At 46.0% G+C, this 14593-nt stretch overlaps 29 pseudogenes; all 29 read left to right on the top strand.

The window, feature by feature from the left end:
* The first annotated feature begins 7639 nt into the window (after positions 1–7639).
* Positions 7640–7758, top strand: LOC140108071 (5S ribosomal RNA; annotated as a pseudogene).
* Positions 7759–7828: 70 nt separating this feature from the next.
* Positions 7829–7947, top strand: LOC140107710 (5S ribosomal RNA; annotated as a pseudogene).
* Positions 7948–8017: 70 nt separating this feature from the next.
* LOC140108070 (5S ribosomal RNA) lies at positions 8018–8136 on the top strand (annotated as a pseudogene).
* Positions 8137–8208: 72 nt separating this feature from the next.
* On the top strand, positions 8209–8327 carry LOC140108068 (5S ribosomal RNA; annotated as a pseudogene).
* A 70-nt stretch (positions 8328–8397) lies between these two features.
* On the top strand, positions 8398–8516 carry LOC140108067 (5S ribosomal RNA; annotated as a pseudogene).
* Positions 8517–8775: 259 nt separating this feature from the next.
* LOC140108066 (5S ribosomal RNA) lies at positions 8776–8894 on the top strand (annotated as a pseudogene).
* Positions 8895–8966: 72 nt separating this feature from the next.
* On the top strand, positions 8967–9085 carry LOC140107748 (5S ribosomal RNA; annotated as a pseudogene).
* Positions 9086–9155: 70 nt separating this feature from the next.
* On the top strand, positions 9156–9274 carry LOC140108065 (5S ribosomal RNA; annotated as a pseudogene).
* Positions 9275–9344: 70 nt separating this feature from the next.
* LOC140108064 (5S ribosomal RNA) lies at positions 9345–9463 on the top strand (annotated as a pseudogene).
* Positions 9464–9724: 261 nt separating this feature from the next.
* Positions 9725–9843, top strand: LOC140108062 (5S ribosomal RNA; annotated as a pseudogene).
* Positions 9844–9913: 70 nt separating this feature from the next.
* Positions 9914–10032, top strand: LOC140108060 (5S ribosomal RNA; annotated as a pseudogene).
* A 259-nt stretch (positions 10033–10291) lies between these two features.
* LOC140108059 (5S ribosomal RNA) lies at positions 10292–10410 on the top strand (annotated as a pseudogene).
* A 261-nt stretch (positions 10411–10671) lies between these two features.
* On the top strand, positions 10672–10790 carry LOC140108058 (5S ribosomal RNA; annotated as a pseudogene).
* A 72-nt stretch (positions 10791–10862) lies between these two features.
* On the top strand, positions 10863–10981 carry LOC140108057 (5S ribosomal RNA; annotated as a pseudogene).
* A 70-nt stretch (positions 10982–11051) lies between these two features.
* Positions 11052–11170, top strand: LOC140108056 (5S ribosomal RNA; annotated as a pseudogene).
* A 69-nt stretch (positions 11171–11239) lies between these two features.
* On the top strand, positions 11240–11358 carry LOC140108055 (5S ribosomal RNA; annotated as a pseudogene).
* Positions 11359–11430: 72 nt separating this feature from the next.
* LOC140107821 (5S ribosomal RNA) lies at positions 11431–11549 on the top strand (annotated as a pseudogene).
* Positions 11550–11621: 72 nt separating this feature from the next.
* On the top strand, positions 11622–11740 carry LOC140107495 (5S ribosomal RNA; annotated as a pseudogene).
* A 70-nt stretch (positions 11741–11810) lies between these two features.
* Positions 11811–11929, top strand: LOC140108054 (5S ribosomal RNA; annotated as a pseudogene).
* Positions 11930–11999: 70 nt separating this feature from the next.
* On the top strand, positions 12000–12118 carry LOC140108053 (5S ribosomal RNA; annotated as a pseudogene).
* Positions 12119–12188: 70 nt separating this feature from the next.
* On the top strand, positions 12189–12307 carry LOC140108052 (5S ribosomal RNA; annotated as a pseudogene).
* Positions 12308–12377: 70 nt separating this feature from the next.
* LOC140107835 (5S ribosomal RNA) lies at positions 12378–12496 on the top strand (annotated as a pseudogene).
* Positions 12497–12755: 259 nt separating this feature from the next.
* Positions 12756–12874, top strand: LOC140108049 (5S ribosomal RNA; annotated as a pseudogene).
* Positions 12875–12946: 72 nt separating this feature from the next.
* On the top strand, positions 12947–13065 carry LOC140107494 (5S ribosomal RNA; annotated as a pseudogene).
* A 70-nt stretch (positions 13066–13135) lies between these two features.
* On the top strand, positions 13136–13254 carry LOC140108048 (5S ribosomal RNA; annotated as a pseudogene).
* A 72-nt stretch (positions 13255–13326) lies between these two features.
* On the top strand, positions 13327–13445 carry LOC140107636 (5S ribosomal RNA; annotated as a pseudogene).
* Positions 13446–13515: 70 nt separating this feature from the next.
* On the top strand, positions 13516–13634 carry LOC140107416 (5S ribosomal RNA; annotated as a pseudogene).
* A 259-nt stretch (positions 13635–13893) lies between these two features.
* On the top strand, positions 13894–14012 carry LOC140108047 (5S ribosomal RNA; annotated as a pseudogene).
* Positions 14013–14460: 448 nt separating this feature from the next.
* On the top strand, positions 14461–14579 carry LOC140108046 (5S ribosomal RNA; annotated as a pseudogene).
* The last annotated feature ends 14 nt before the right edge of the window (positions 14580–14593 follow it).

Genomic DNA, 14593 nt, shown 5'->3' with positions numbered 1-14593 from the left:
GAAAATTGTGTTAGTTTCTCTGTCAAAGATGGTAAAAGAAGGTTCAAATTGAACATCTGCTGTCAACGGCCATTCTAAGCTGAATGTGCCTGCTCTCGTCAGATCGCAGCATCAATGCAGCTTAAGGCTTGGCAAGTACCAGCATGGGAGACTGGCTGGGAATCCCAAGTTCCGTTGACCTTTTTGAACCTGAAAATTGTGTTAGTTTCTCTATGAGATAGTAAAAGAAGGTTCAAATTGAACAGCTGCTGTCAACGGCCATTCTAAGCTGAATGTGCCTGCTCTCGTCAGATCGCAGCAGCAATGCAGCTTAAGGCTTGGCAAGTACCAGCATGGGAGACTGGCTGGGAATCCCAAGTTCCGTTGACCTTTTTGAACCTGAAAATTGTGTTAGTTTCTCTATGAGATAGTAAAAGAAGGTTCAAATTGAACAGCTGCTGTCAACGGCCATTCTAAGCTGAATGTGCCTGCTCTCGTCAGATCGCAGCAGCAATGCAGCTTAAGGCTTGGCAAGTACCAGCATGGGAGACTGGCTGGGAATCCCAAGTTCCGTTGACCTTTTTGAACCTGAAAATTGTGTTAGTTTCTCTATGAGATAGTAAAAGAAGGTTCAAATTGAACAGCTGCTGTCAACGGCCATTCTAAGCTGAATGTGCCTGCTCTCGTCAGATCGCAGCAGCAATGCAGCTTAAGGCTTGGCAAGTACCAGCATGGGAGACTGGCTGGGAATCCCAAGTTCCGTTCACCTTTTTGAACCTGAAAATTGTGTTAGTTTCTCTATGAGATAGTAAAAGAAGGTTCAAATTGAACAGCTGCGGTCAACGGCCATTCTAAGCTGAATGTGCCTGCTCTCGTCAGATCGCAGCAGCAATGCAGCTTAAGGCTTGGCAAGTACCAGCATGGGAGACTGGCTGGGAATCCCAAGTTCCGTTGACCTTTTTGAACCTGAAAATTGTGTTAGTTTCTCTATGAGATAGTAAAAGAAGGTTCAAATTGAACAGCTGCTGTCAACGGCCATTCTAAGCTGAATGTGCCTGCACTCGTCTGATCGCAGCAGCAATGCAGCTTAAGGCTTGGCAAGTACCAGCATGGGAGACTGGCTGGGAATCCCAAGTTCCATTGACCTTTTGAACCTGAAAATTGTGTTAGTTTCTCTATGAGATAGTAAAAGAAGGTTCAAATTGAACAGCTGCTGTCAACGGCCATTCTAAGCTGAATGTGCCTGCTCTCGTCAGATCGCAGCAGCAATGCAGCTTAAGGCTTGGCAAGTACCAGCATGGGAGACTGGCTGGGAATCCCAAGTTCCGTTGACCTTTTTGAACCTGAAAACTGGTTAGTTTCTCTGTCAAAGATGGTAAAAGAAGGTTCAAATTGAACATCTGCTGTCAACGGCCATTCTAAGCTGAATGTGCCTGCTCTCGTCAGATCGCAGCATCAATGCAGCTTAAGGCTTGGCAAGTACCAGCATGGGAGACTGGCTGGGAATCCCAAGTTCCGTTGACCTTTTTGAACCTGAAAATTGTGTTAGTTTCTCTATGAGATAGTAAAAGAAGGTTCAAATTGAACAGCTGCTGTCAACGGCCATTCTAAGCTGAATGTGCCTGCTCTCGTCAGATCGCAGCAGCAATGCAGCTTAAGGCTTGGCAAGTACCAGCATGGGAGACTGGCTGGGAATCCCAAGTTCCGTTGACCTTTTTGAACCTGAAAATTGTGTTAGTTTCTCTATGAGATAGTAAAAGAAGGTTCAAATTGAACAGCTGCGGTCAACGGCCATTCTAAGCTGAATGTGCCTGCTCTCGTCAGATCGCAGCAGCAATGCAGCTTAAGGCTTGGCAAGTACCAGCATGGGAGACTGGCTGGGAATCCCAAGTTCCGTTGACCTTTTTGAACCTGAAAATTGTGTTAGTTTCTCTATGAGATAGTAAAAGAAGGTTCAAATTGAACAGCTGCTGTCAACGGCCATTCTAAGCTGAATGTGCCTGCTCTCGTCAGATCGCAGCAGCAATGCAGCTTAAGGCTTGGCAAGTACCACCATGGGAGACTAGCTGGGAATCCCAAGTTCCGTTGACCTTTTTGAACCTGAAAATTGTGTTAGTTTCCCTGTCAAAGATGGTAAAAGAAGGTTCAAATTGGACAGCTGCTGTCAACGGCCATTCTAAGCTGAATGTGCCTGCTCTCGTCAGATCGCAGCAGCAATGCAGCTTAAGGCTTGGCAAGTACCAGCATGGGAGACTGGCTGGGAATCCCAAGTTCCGTTGACCTTTTTGAACCTGAAAATTGTGTTAGTTTATCTATGAGATAGTAAAAGAAGGTTCAAATTGAACAGCTGCTGTCAACGGCCATTCTAAGCTGAATGTGCCTGCTCTCGTCAGATCGCAGCAGCAATGCAGCTTAAGGCTTGGCAAGTACCAGCATGGGAGACTGGCTGGGAATCCCAAGTTCCGTTGACCTTTTTGAACCTGGAAATTGTGTTAGTTTCTCTGTCAAAGATGGTAAAAGAAGGTTCAAATTGAACAGCTGCTGTCAACGGCCATTCTAAGCTGAATGTGCCTGCTCTCGTCAGATCGCAGCAGCAATGCAGCTTAAGGCTTGGCAAGTACCAGCATGGGAGACTGGCTGGGAATCCCAAGTTCTGTTGACCTTTTTGAACCTGAAAATTGTGTTAGTTTCTCTGTCAAAGATGGTAAAAGAAGGTTCAAATTGAACATCTGCTGTCAACGGCCATTCTAAGCTGAATGTGCCTGCTCTCGTCAAATCACAGCAGCAATGCAGCTTAAGGCTTGGCAAGTACCAGCATGGGAGACTGGCTGGGAATCCCAAGTTCCGTTGACCTTTTTGAACCTGAAAATTGTGTTAGTTTCTCTGTCAAAGATGGTAAAAGAAGGTTCAAATTGAACAGCTGCTGTCAACGGCCATTCTAAGCTGAATGTGCCTGCTCTCGTCAGATCGCAGCAGCAATGCAGCTTAAGGCTTGGCAAGTACCAGCATGGGAGACTGGCTGGGAATCCCAAGTTCCGTTGACCTTTTTGAACCTGAAAATTGTGTTAGTTTCTCTATGAGATAGTAAAAGAAGGTTCAAATTGAACAGCTGCTGTCAACGGCCATTCGAAGCTGAATGTGCCTGCTCTCGTCAGATTGCAGCAGCAATGCAGCTTAAGGCTTGGCAAGTACCAGCATGGGAGACTGGCTGGGAATCCCAAGTTCCGTTGACCTTTTTGAACCTGAAAATTGTGTTAGTTTCTCTATGAGATAGTAAAAGAAGGTTCAAATTGAACAGCTGCTGTCAACGGTCGTTCTAAGCTGAATGTGCCTGCTCTCGTCAGATCGCAGCAGCAATGCAGCTTAAGGCTTGGCAAGTACCAGCATGGGAGACTGGCTGGGAATCCCAAGTTCCATTGACCTTTTTGAACCTGAAAATTGGGTTAGTTTCTCTCTGAGATAGTAAAAGAAGGTTCAAATTGAACAGCTGCTGTCAACGGCCATTCTAAGCTGAATGTGCCTGCTCTCGTCAGATCGCAGCAGCAATGCAGCTTAAGGCTTGGCAAGTACCAGCATGGGAGACTGGCTGGGAATCCCAAGTTCCGTTGACCTTTTTGAACCTGAAAATTGTGTTAGTTTCTCTATGAGATAGTAAAAGAAGGTTCAAATTGAACAGCTGCTGTCAACGGCCATTCTAAGCTGAATGTGCCTGCTCTCGTCAGATCGCAGCAGCAATGCAGCTTAAGGCTTGGCAAGTACCAGCATGGGAGACTGGCTGGGAATCCCAAGTTCCGTTGACCTTTTTGAACCTGAAAATTGTATTAGTTTCTCTGTCAAAGATGGTAAAAGAAGGTTCAAATTGAACAGCTGCTGTCAACGGCCATTCTAAGCTGAATGTGCCTGCTCTCGTCAGATCGCAGCAGCAATGCAGCTTAAGGCTTGGCAAGTACCAGCAAGGGAGACTGGCTTGGAATCCCAAGTTCCGTTGACCTTTTTGAACCTGAAAATTGTGTTAGTTTCTCTGTCAAAGATGGTGAAAGAAGGTTCAAATTGAACATCTGCTGTCAACGGCCATTCTAAGCTGAATGTGCCTGCTCTCGTCAGATCGCAGCATCAATGCAGCTTAAGGCTTGGCAAGTACCAGCATGGGAGACTGGCTGGGAATCCCAAGTTCCGTTGACCTTTTTGAACCTGAAAATTGTGTTAGTTTCTCTATGAGATAGTAAAAGAAGGTTCAAATTGAACAGCTGCTGTCAACGGCCATTCTAAGCTGAATGTGCCTGCTCTCGTCAGATCGCAGCAGCAATGCAGCTTAAGGCTTGGCAAGTACCAGCATGGGAGACTGGCTGGGAATCCCAAGTTCCGTTGACCTTTTTGAACCTGAAAATTGTGTTAGTTTCTCTATGACATAGTAAAAGAAGGTTCAAATTGAACAGCTGCTGTCAACGGCCATTCTAAGCTGAATGTGCCTGCTCTCGTCAGATCGCAGCAGCAATGCAGCTTAAGGCTTGGCAAGTACCAGCATGGGAGACTGGCTGGGAATCCCAAGTTCCGTTGACCTTTTTGAACCTGAAAATTGTGTTAGTTTCTCTATGAGATAGTAAAAGAAGGTTCAAATTGAACAGCTGCTGTCAACGGCCATTCTAAGCTGAATGTGCCTGCTCTCGTCAGATCGCAGCAGCAATGCAGCTTAAGGCTTGGCAAGTACCAGCATGGGAGACTGGCTGGGAATCCCAAGTTCCGTTGACCTTTTTGAACCTGAAAATTGTGTTAGTTTCTCTATGAGATAGTAAAAGAAGGTTCAAATTGAACAGCTGCGGTCAACGGCCATTCTAAGCTGAATGTGCCTTCTCTCGTCAGATCGCAGCAGCAATGCAGCTTAAGGCTTGGCAAGTACCAGCATGGGAGACTGGCTGGGAATCCCAAGTTCCGTTGACCTTTTTGAACCTGAAAATTGTGTTAGTTTCTCTATGAGATAGTAAAAGAAGGTTCAAATTGAACAGCTGCTGTCAACGGCCATTCTAAGCTGAATGTGCCTGCACTCGTCTGATCGCAGCAGCAATGCAGCTTAAGGCTTGGCAAGTACCAGCATGGGAGACTGGCTGGGAATCCCAAGTTCCATTGACCTTTTTGAACCTGAAAATTGTGTTAGTTTCTCTATGAGATAGTAAAAGAAGGTTCAAATTGAACAGCTGCTGTCAACGGCCATTCTAAGCTGAATGTGCCTGCTCTCGTCAGATCGCAGCAGCAATGCAGCTTAAGGCTTGGCAAGTACCAGCATGGGAGACTGGCTGGGAATCCCAAGTTCCGTTGACCTTTTTGAACCTGAAAATTGTGTTAGTTTCTCTGTCAAAGATGGTAAAAGAAGGTTCAAATTGAACATCTGCTGTCAACGGCCATTCTAAGCTGAATGTGCCTGCTCTCGTCAGATCGCAGCATCAATGCAGCTTAAGGCTTGGCAAGTACCAGCATGGGAGACTGGCTGGGAATCCCAAGTTCCGTTGACCTTTTTGAACCTGAAAATTGTGTTAGTTTCTCTATGAGATAGTAAAAGAAGGTTCAAATTGAACAGCTGCTGTCAACGGCCATTCTAAGCTGAATGTGCCTGCTCTCGTCAGATCGCAGCAGCAATGCAGCTTAAGGCTTGGCAAGTACCAGCATGGGAGACTGGCTGGGAATCCCAAGTTCCGTTGACCTTTTTGAACCTGAAAATTGTGTTAGTTTCTCTGTCAAAGATGGTAAAAGAAGGTTCAAATTGAACAGCTGCTGTCAACGGCCATTCTAAGCTGAATGTGCCTGCTCTCGTCAGATTGCAGCAGCAATGCAGCTTAAGGCTTGGCAAGTACCAGCATGGGAGACTGGCTGGGAATCCCAAGTTCCGTTGACCTTTTTGAACCTGAAAACTGTGTTAGTTTCTCTATGAGATAGTAAAAGAAGGTTCAAATTGAACAGCTGCTGTCAACGGTCGTTCTAAGCTGAATGTGCCTGCTCTCGTCAGATCGCAGCAGCAATGCAGCTTAAGGCTTGGCAAGTACCAGCATGGGAGACTGGCTGGGAATCCCAAGTTCCGTTGACCTTTTTGAACCTGAAAATTGTGTTAGTTTCTCTATGAGATAGTAAAAGAAGGTTCAAATTGAACAGCTGCTGTCAACGGCCATTCTAAGCTGAATGTGCCTGCTCTCGTCAGATCGCAGCAGCAATGCAGCTTAAGGCTTGGCAAGTACCAGCATGGGAGACTGGCTGGGAATCCCAAGTTCCGATGACCTTTTTGAACCTGAAAATTGTGTTAGTTTCTCTATGAGATAGTAAAAGAAGGTTCAAATTGAACAGCTGCGGTCAACGGCCATTCTAAGCTGAATGTGCCTGCTCTCGTCAGATCGCAGCAGCAATGCAGCTTAAGGCTTGGCAAGTACCAGCATGGGAGACTGGCTGGGAATCCCAAGTTCCGTTGACCTTTTTGAACCTGAAAATTGTGTTAGTTTCTCTATGAGATAGTAAAAGAAGGTTCAAATTGAACAGCTGCTGTCAACGGCCATTCTAAGCTGAATGTGTCTGCTCTCGTCAGATCGCAGCAGCAATGCAGCTTAAGGCTTGGCAAGTACCAGCATGGGAGACTGGCTGGGAATCCCAAGTTCCATTGACCTTTTTGAACCTGAAAATTGTGTTAGTTTCTCTATGAGATAGTAAAAGAAGGTTCAAATTGAACAGCTGCTGTCAACGGCCATTCTAAGCTGAATGTGCCTGCTCTCGTCAGATCGCAGCAGCAATGCAGCTTAAGGCTTGGCAAGTACCAGCATGGGAGACTGGCTGGGAATCCCAAGTTCCATTGACCTTTTTGAACCTGAAAATTGTGTTAGTTTCTCTATGAGATAGTAAAAGAAGGTTCAAATTGAACAGCTCCTGTCAACGGCCATTCTAAGCTGAATGTGCCTGCTCTCGTCAGATCGCAGCAGCAATGCAGCTTAAGGCTTGGCAAGTACCAGCATGGGAGACTGGCTGGGAATCCCAAGTTCCGTTGACCTTTTTGAACCTGAAAATTGTGTTAGTTTCTCTATGAGATAGTAAAAGAAGGTTCAAATTGAACAGCTGCTGTCAACGGCCATTCTAAGCTGAATGTGCCTGCTCTCGTCAGATCGCAGCAGCAATGCAGCTTAAGGCTTGGCAAGTACCAGCATGGGAGACTAGCTGGGAATCCCAAGTTCCGTTGACCTTTTTGAACCTGAAAATTGTGTTAGTTTCCCTGTCAAAGATGGTAAAAGAAGGTTCAAATTGGACAGCTGCTGTCAACGGCCATTCTAAGCTGAATGTGCCTGCTCTCGTCAGATCGCAGCAGCAATGCAGCTTAAGGCTTGGCAAGTACCAGCATGGGAGACTGGCTGGGAATCCCAAGTTCCGTTGACCTTTTTGAACCTGAAAATTGTGTTAGTTTCTCTATGAGATAGTAAAAGAAGGTTCAAATTGAACAGCTGCTGTCAACGGCCATTCTAAGCTGAATGTGCCTGCTCTCGTCAGATCGCAGCATCAATGCAGCTTAAGGCTTGGCAAGTACCAGCATGGGAGACTGGCTGGGAATCCCAAGTTCCGTTGACCTTTTTGAACCTGAAAATTGTGTTAGTTTCTCTATGAGATAGTAAAAGAAGGTTCAAATTGAACAGCTGCTGTCAACGGCCATTCTAAGCTGAATGTGCCTGCTCTCGTCAGATCGCAGCAGCAATGCAGCTTAAGGCTTGGCAAGTACCAGCATGGGAGACTGGCTGGGAATCCCAAGTTCCGTTGACCTTTTTGAACCTGAAAATTGTGTTAGTTTATTTATGAGATAGTAAAAGAAGGTTCAAATTGAACAGCTGCTGTCAACGGCCATTCTAAGCTGAATGTGCCTGCTCTTGTCAGATCGCAGCAGCAATGCAGCTTAAGGCTTGGCAAGTACCAGCATGGGAGACTGGCTGGGAATCCCAAGTTCCGTTGACCTTTTTGAACCTGAAAATTGTGTTAGTTTCTCTATGAGATAGTAAAAGAAGGTTCAAATTGAACAGCTGCTGTCAACGGCCATTCTAAGCTGAATGTGCCTGCTCTCGTCAGATCGCAGCAGCAATGCAGCTTAAGGCTTGGCAAGTACCAGCATGGGAGACTGGCTGGGAATCCCAAGTTCCGTTGACCTTTTTGAACCTGGAAATTGTGTTAGTTTCTCTGTCAAAGATGGTAAAAGAAGGTTCAAATTGAACAGCTGCTGTCAACGGCCATTCTAAGCTGAATGTGCCTGCTCTCGTCAGATCGCAGCAGCAATGCAGCTTAAGGCTTGGCAAGTACCAGCATGGGAGACTGGCTGGGAATCCCAAGTTCCGTTGACCTTTTTGAACCTTAAAATTGTGTTAGTTTCTCTATGAGATAGTAAAAGAAGGTTCAAATTGAACAGCTGCGGTCAACGGCCATTCTAAGCTGAATGTGCCTGCTCTCGTCAGATCGCAGCAGCAATGCAGCTTAAGGCTTGGCAAGTACCAGCATGGGAGACTGGCTGGGAATCCCAAGTTCCGTTGACCTTTTTGAACCTGAAAATTGTGTTAGTTTCTCTATGAGATAGTAAATGAAGGTTCAAATTGAACAGCTGCTGTCAACGGCCATTCTAAGCTGAATGTGCCTGCTCTCGTCAGATCGCAGCAGCAATGCAGCTTAAGGCTTGGCAAGTACCAGCATGGGAGACTGGCTGGGAATCCCAAGTTCCATTGACCTTTTTGAACCTGAAAATTGTGTTAGTTTCTCTATGAGATAGTAAAAGAAGGTTCAAATTGAACAGCTGCTGTCAACGGCCATTCTAAGCTGAATGTGCCTGCTCTCGTCAGATCGCAGCAGCAATGCAGCTTAAGGCTTGGCAAGTACCAGCATGGGAGACTGGCTGGGAATCCCAAGTTCCGTTGACCTTTTTGAACCTGAAAATTGTGTTAGTTTCTCTGTCAAAGATGGTAAAAGAAGGTTCAAATTGAACATCTGCTGTCAACGGCCATTCTAAGCTGAATGTGCCTGCTCTCGTCAGATCGCAGCAGCAGTGCAGCTTAAGGCTTGGCAAGTACCAGCATGGGAGACTGGCTGGGAATCCCAAGTTCCGTTGACCTTTTTGAACCTGAAAATTGTGTTAGTTTATCTATGAGATAGTAAAAGAAGGTTCAAATTGAACAGCTGCTGTCAACGGCCATTCTAAGCTGAATGTGCCTGCTCTCGTCAGATCGCAGCAGCAATGCAGCTTAAGGCTTGGCAAGTACCAGCATGGGAGACTGGCTGGGAATCCCAAGTTCCGTTGACCTTTTTGAACCTGAAAATTGTGTTAGTTTATCTATGAGATAGTAAAAGAAGGTTCAAATTGAACAGCTGCTGTCAACGGCCATTCTAAGCTGAATGTGCCTGCTCTCGTCAGATCGCAGCAGCAATGCAGCTTAAGGCTTGGCAAGTACCAGCATGGGAGACTGGCTGGGAATCCCAAGTTCCGTTGACCTTTTTGAACCTGAAAATTGTGTTAGTTTCTCTATGAGATAGTAAAAGAAGGTTCAAATTGAACAGCTGCTGTCAACGGCCATTCTAAGCTGAATGTGCCTGCTCTCGTCAGATCGCAGCAGCAATGCAGCTTAAGGCTTGGCAAGTACCAGCATGGGAGAATGGCTGGAAATCCCAAGTTCCATTGACCTTTTTGAACCTGGAAATTGTGTTAGTTTCTCTGTCAAAGATGGTAAAAGAAGGTTCAAATTGAACAGCTGCTGTCAACGGCCATTCTAAGCTGAATGTGCCTGCTCTCGTCAGATCGCAGCAGCAATGCAGCTTAAGGCTTGGCAAGTACCAGCATGGGAGACTGGCTGGGAATCCCAAGTTCCGTTGACCTTTTTGAACCTGAAAATTGTGTTAGTTTCTCTATGAGATAGTAAAAGAAGGTTCAAATTGAACAGCTGCGGTCAACGGCCATTCTAAGCTGAATGTGCCTGCTCTCGTCAGATCGCAGCAGCAATGCAGCTTAAGGCTTGGCAAGTACCAGCATGGGAGACTGGCTGGGAATCCCAAGTTCCGTTGACCTTTTTGAACCTGAAAATTGTGTTAGTTTCTCTATGAGATAGTAAATGAAGGTTCAAATTGAACAGCTGCTGTCAACGGCCATTCTAAGCTGAATGTGCCTGCTCTCGTCAGATCGCAGCAGCAATGCAGCTTAAGGCTTGGCAAGTACCAGCATGGGAGACTGGCTGGGAATCCCAAGTTCCATTGACCTTTTTGAACCTGAAAATTGTGTTAGTTTCTCTATGAGATAGTAAAAGAAGGTTCAAATTGAACAGCTGCTGTCAACGGCCATTCTAAGCTGAATGTGCCTGCTCTCGTCAGATCGCAGCAGCAATGCAGCTTAAGGCTTGGCAAGTACCAGCATGGGAGACTGGCTGGGAATCCCAAGTTCCGTTGACCTTTTTGAACCTGAAAATTGTGTTAGTTTCTCTGTCAAAGATGGTAAAAGAAGGTTCAAATTGAACATCTGCTGTCAACGGCCATTCTAAGCTGAATGTGCCTGCTCTCGTCAGATCGCAGCATCAATGCAGCTTAAGGCTTGGCAAGTACCAGCATGGGAGACTGGCTGGGAATCCCAAGTTCCTATGACCTTTTTGAACCTGAAAATTGTGTTAGTTTCTCTATGAGATAGTAAAAGAAGGTTCAAATTGAACAGCTGCTGTCAACGGCCATTCTAAGCTGAATGTGCCTGCTCTCGTCAGATCGCAGCAGCAATGCAGCTTAAGGCTTGGCAAGTACCAGCATGGGAGACTGGCTGGGAATCCCAAGTTCCGTTGACCTTTTTGAACCTGAAAATTGTGTTAGTTTCCCTGTCAAAGATGGTAAAAGAAGGTTCAAATTGGACAGCTGCTGTCAACGGCCATTCTAAGCTGAATGTGCCTGCTCTCGTCAGATCGCAGCAGCAATGCAGCTTAAGGCTTGGCAAGTACCAGCATGGGAGACTGGCTGGGAATCCCAAGTTCCGTTGACCTTTTTGAACCTGAAAATTGTGTTAGTTTCTCTATGAGATAGTAAAAGAAGGTTCAAATTGAACAGCTGCGGTCAACGGCCATTCTAAGCTGAATGTGCCTGCTCTCGTCAGATCGCAGCAGCAATGCAGCTTAAGGCTTGGCAAGTACCAGCATGGGAGACTGGCTGGGAATCCCAAGTTCCGTTGACCTTTTTGAACCTGAAAATGTGTTAGTTTCTCTATGAGATAGTAAAAGAAGGTTCAAATTGAACAGCTGCTGTCAACGGCCATTCTAAGCTGAATGTGCCTGCTCTCGTCAGATCGCAGCAGCAATGCAGCTTAAGGCTTGGCAAGTACCAGCATGGGAGACTGGCTGGGAATCCCAAGTTCCGTTGACCTTTTTGAACCTGAAAATTGTATTAGTTTCTCTGTCAAAGATGGTAAAAGAAGGTTCAAATTGAACAGCTGCTGTCAACGGCCATTCTAAGCTGAATGTGCCTGCTCTCGTCAGATCGCAGCAGCAATGCAGCTTAAGGCTTGGCAAGTACCAGCAAGGGAGACTGGCTTGGAATCCCAAGTTCCGTTGACCTTTTTGAACCTGAAAATTGTGTTAGTTTCTCTGTCAAAGATGGTGAAAGAAGGTTCAAATTGAACATCTGCTGTCAACGGCCATTCTAAGCTGAATGTGCCTGCTCTCGTCAGATCGCAGCATCAATGCAGCTTAAGGCTTGGCAAGTACCAGCATGGGAGACTGGCTGGGAATCCCAAGTTCCGTTGACCTTTTTGAACCTGAAAATTGTGTTAGTTTCTCTATGAGATAGTAAAAGAAGGTTCAAATTGAACAGCTGCTGTCAACGGCCATTCTAAGCTGAATGTGCCTGCTCTCGTCAGATCGCAGCAGCAATGCAGCTTAAGGCTTGGCAAGTACCAGCATGGGAGACTGGCTGGGAATCCCAAGTTCCGTTGACCTTTTTGAACCTGAAAATTGTGTTAGTTTCTCTATGACATAGTAAAAGAAGGTTCAAATTGAACAGCTGCTGTCAACGGCCATTCTAAGCTGAATGTGCCTGCTCTCGTCAGATCGCAGCAGCAATGCAGCTTAAGGCTTGGCAAGTACCAGCATGGGAGACTGGCTGGGAATCCCAAGTTCCGTTGACCTTTTTGAACCTGAAAATTGTGTTAGTTTCTCTATGAGATAGTAAAAGAAGGTTCAAATTGAACAGCTGCTGTCAACGGCCATTCTAAGCTGAATGTGCCTGCTCTCGTCAGATCGCAGCAGCAATGCAGCTTAAGGCTTGGCAAGTACCAGCATGGGAGACTGGCTGGGAATCCCAAGTTCCGTTGACCTTTTTGAACCTGAAAATTGTGTTAGTTTCTCTATGAGATAGTAAAAGAAGGTTCAAATTGAACAGCTGCGGTCAACGGCCATTCTAAGCTGAATGTGCCTTCTCTCGTCAGATCGCAGCAGCAATGCAGCTTAAGGCTTGGCAAGTACCAGCATGGGAGACTGGCTGGGAATCCCAAGTTCCGTTGACCTTTTTGAACCTGAAAATTGTGTTAGTTTCTCTATGAGATAGTAAAAGAAGGTTCAAATTGAACAGCTGCTGTCAACGGCCATTCTAAGCTGAATGTGCCTGCACTCGTCTGATCGCAGCAGCAATGCAGCTTAAGGCTTGGCAAGTACCAGCATGGGAGACTGGCTGGGAATCCCAAGTTCCATTGACCTTTTTGAACCTGAAAATTGTGTTAGTTTCTCTATGAGATAGTAAAAGAAGGTTCAAATTGAACAGCTGCTGTCAACGGCCATTCTAAGCTGAATGTGCCTGCTCTCGTCAGATCGCAGCAGCAATGCAGCTTAAGGCTTGGCAAGTACCAGCATGGGAGACTGGCTGGGAATCCCAAGTTCCGTTGACCTTTTTGAACCTGAAAATTGTGTTAGTTTCTCTGTCAAAGATGGTAAAAGAAGGTTCAAATTGAACATCTGCTGTCAACGGCCATTCTAAGCTGAATGTGCCTGCTCTCGTCAGATCGCAGCATCAATGCAGCTTAAGGCTTGGCAAGTACCAGCATGGGAGACTGGCTGGGAATCCCAAGTTCCGTTGACCTTTTTGAACCTGAAAATTGTGTTAGTTTCTCTATGAGATAGTAAAAGAAGGTTCAAATTGAACAGCTGCTGTCAACGGCCATTCTAAGCTGAATGTGCCTGCTCTCGTCAGATCGCAGCAGCAATGCAGCTTAAGGCTTGGCAAGTACCAGCATGGGAGACTGGCTGGGAATCCCAAGTTCCGTTGACCTTTTTGAACCTGAAAATTGTGTTAGTTTCTCTGTCAAAGATGGTAAAAGAAGGTTCAAATTGAACAGCTGCTGTCAACGGCCATTCTAAGCTGAATGTGCCTGCTCTCGTCAGATTGCAGCAGCAATGCAGCTTAAGGCTTGGCAAGTACCAGCATGGGAGACTGGCTGGGAATCCCAAGTTCCGTTGACCTTTTTGAACCTGAAAACTGTGTTAGTTTCTCTATGAGATAGTAAAAGAAGGTTCAAATTGAACAGCTGCTGTCAACGGTCGTTCTAAGCTGAATGTGCCTGCTCTCGTCAGATCGCAGCAGCAATGCAGCTTAAGGCTTGGCAAGTACCAGCATGGGAGACTGGCTGGGAATCCCAAGTTCCGTTGACCTTTTTGAACCTGAAAATTGTGTTAGTTTCTCTATGAGATAGTAAAAGAAGGTTCAAATTGAACAGCTGCTGTCAACGGCCATTCTAAGCTGAATGTGCCTGCTCTCGTCAGATCGCAGCAGCAATGCAGCTTAAGGCTTGGCAAGTACCAGCATGGGAGACTGGCTGGGAATCCCAAGTTCCGATGACCTTTTTGAACCTGAAAATTGTGTTAGTTTCTCTATGAGATAGTAAAAGAAGGTTCAAATTGAACAGCTGCGGTCAACGGCCATTCTAAGCTGAATGTGCCTGCTCTCGTCAGATCGCAGCAGCAATGCAGCTTAAGGCTTGGCAAGTACCAGCATGGGAGACTGGCTGGGAATCCCAAGTTCCGTTGACCTTTTTGAACCTGAAAATTGTGTTAGTTTCTCTATGAGATAGTAAAAGAAGGTTCAAATTGAACAGCTGCTGTCAACGGCCATTCTAAGCTGAATGTGTCTGCTCTCGTCAGATCGCAGCAGCAATGCAGCTTAAGGCTTGGCAAGTACCAGCATGGGAGACTGGCTGGGAATCCCAAGTTCCATTGACCTTTTTGAACCTGAAAATTGTGTTAGTTTCTCTATGAGATAGTAAAAGAAGGTTCAAATTGAACAGCTGCTGTCAACGGCCATTCTAAGCTGAATGTGCCTGCTCTCGTCAGATCGCAGCAGCAATGCAGCTTAAGGCTTGGCAAGTACCAGCATGGGAGACTGGCTGGGAATCCCAAGTTCCATTGACCTTTTTGAACCTGAAAATTGTGTTAGTTTCTCTATGAGATAGTAAAAGAAGGTTCAAATTGAACAGCTCCTGTCAACGGCCATTCTAAGCTGAATGTGCCTGCTCTCGTCAGATCGCAGCAGCAATGCAGCTTAAGGCTTGGCAAGTACCAGCATGGGAGACTGGCTGGGAATCCCAAGTTCCGTTGACCTTTTTGAACCTGAA

This window comes from Engystomops pustulosus, unplaced genomic scaffold (assembly GCF_040894005.1).
Source record: "Engystomops pustulosus unplaced genomic scaffold, aEngPut4.maternal MAT_SCAFFOLD_121, whole genome shotgun sequence".
In the NCBI taxonomy this organism is placed as follows: Eukaryota; Metazoa; Chordata; class Amphibia; order Anura; family Leptodactylidae; genus Engystomops; species Engystomops pustulosus.
The sequence above is the reverse complement of the archived record's forward strand: the minus strand, read 5'-3'. Positions and strand labels throughout refer to the sequence as shown.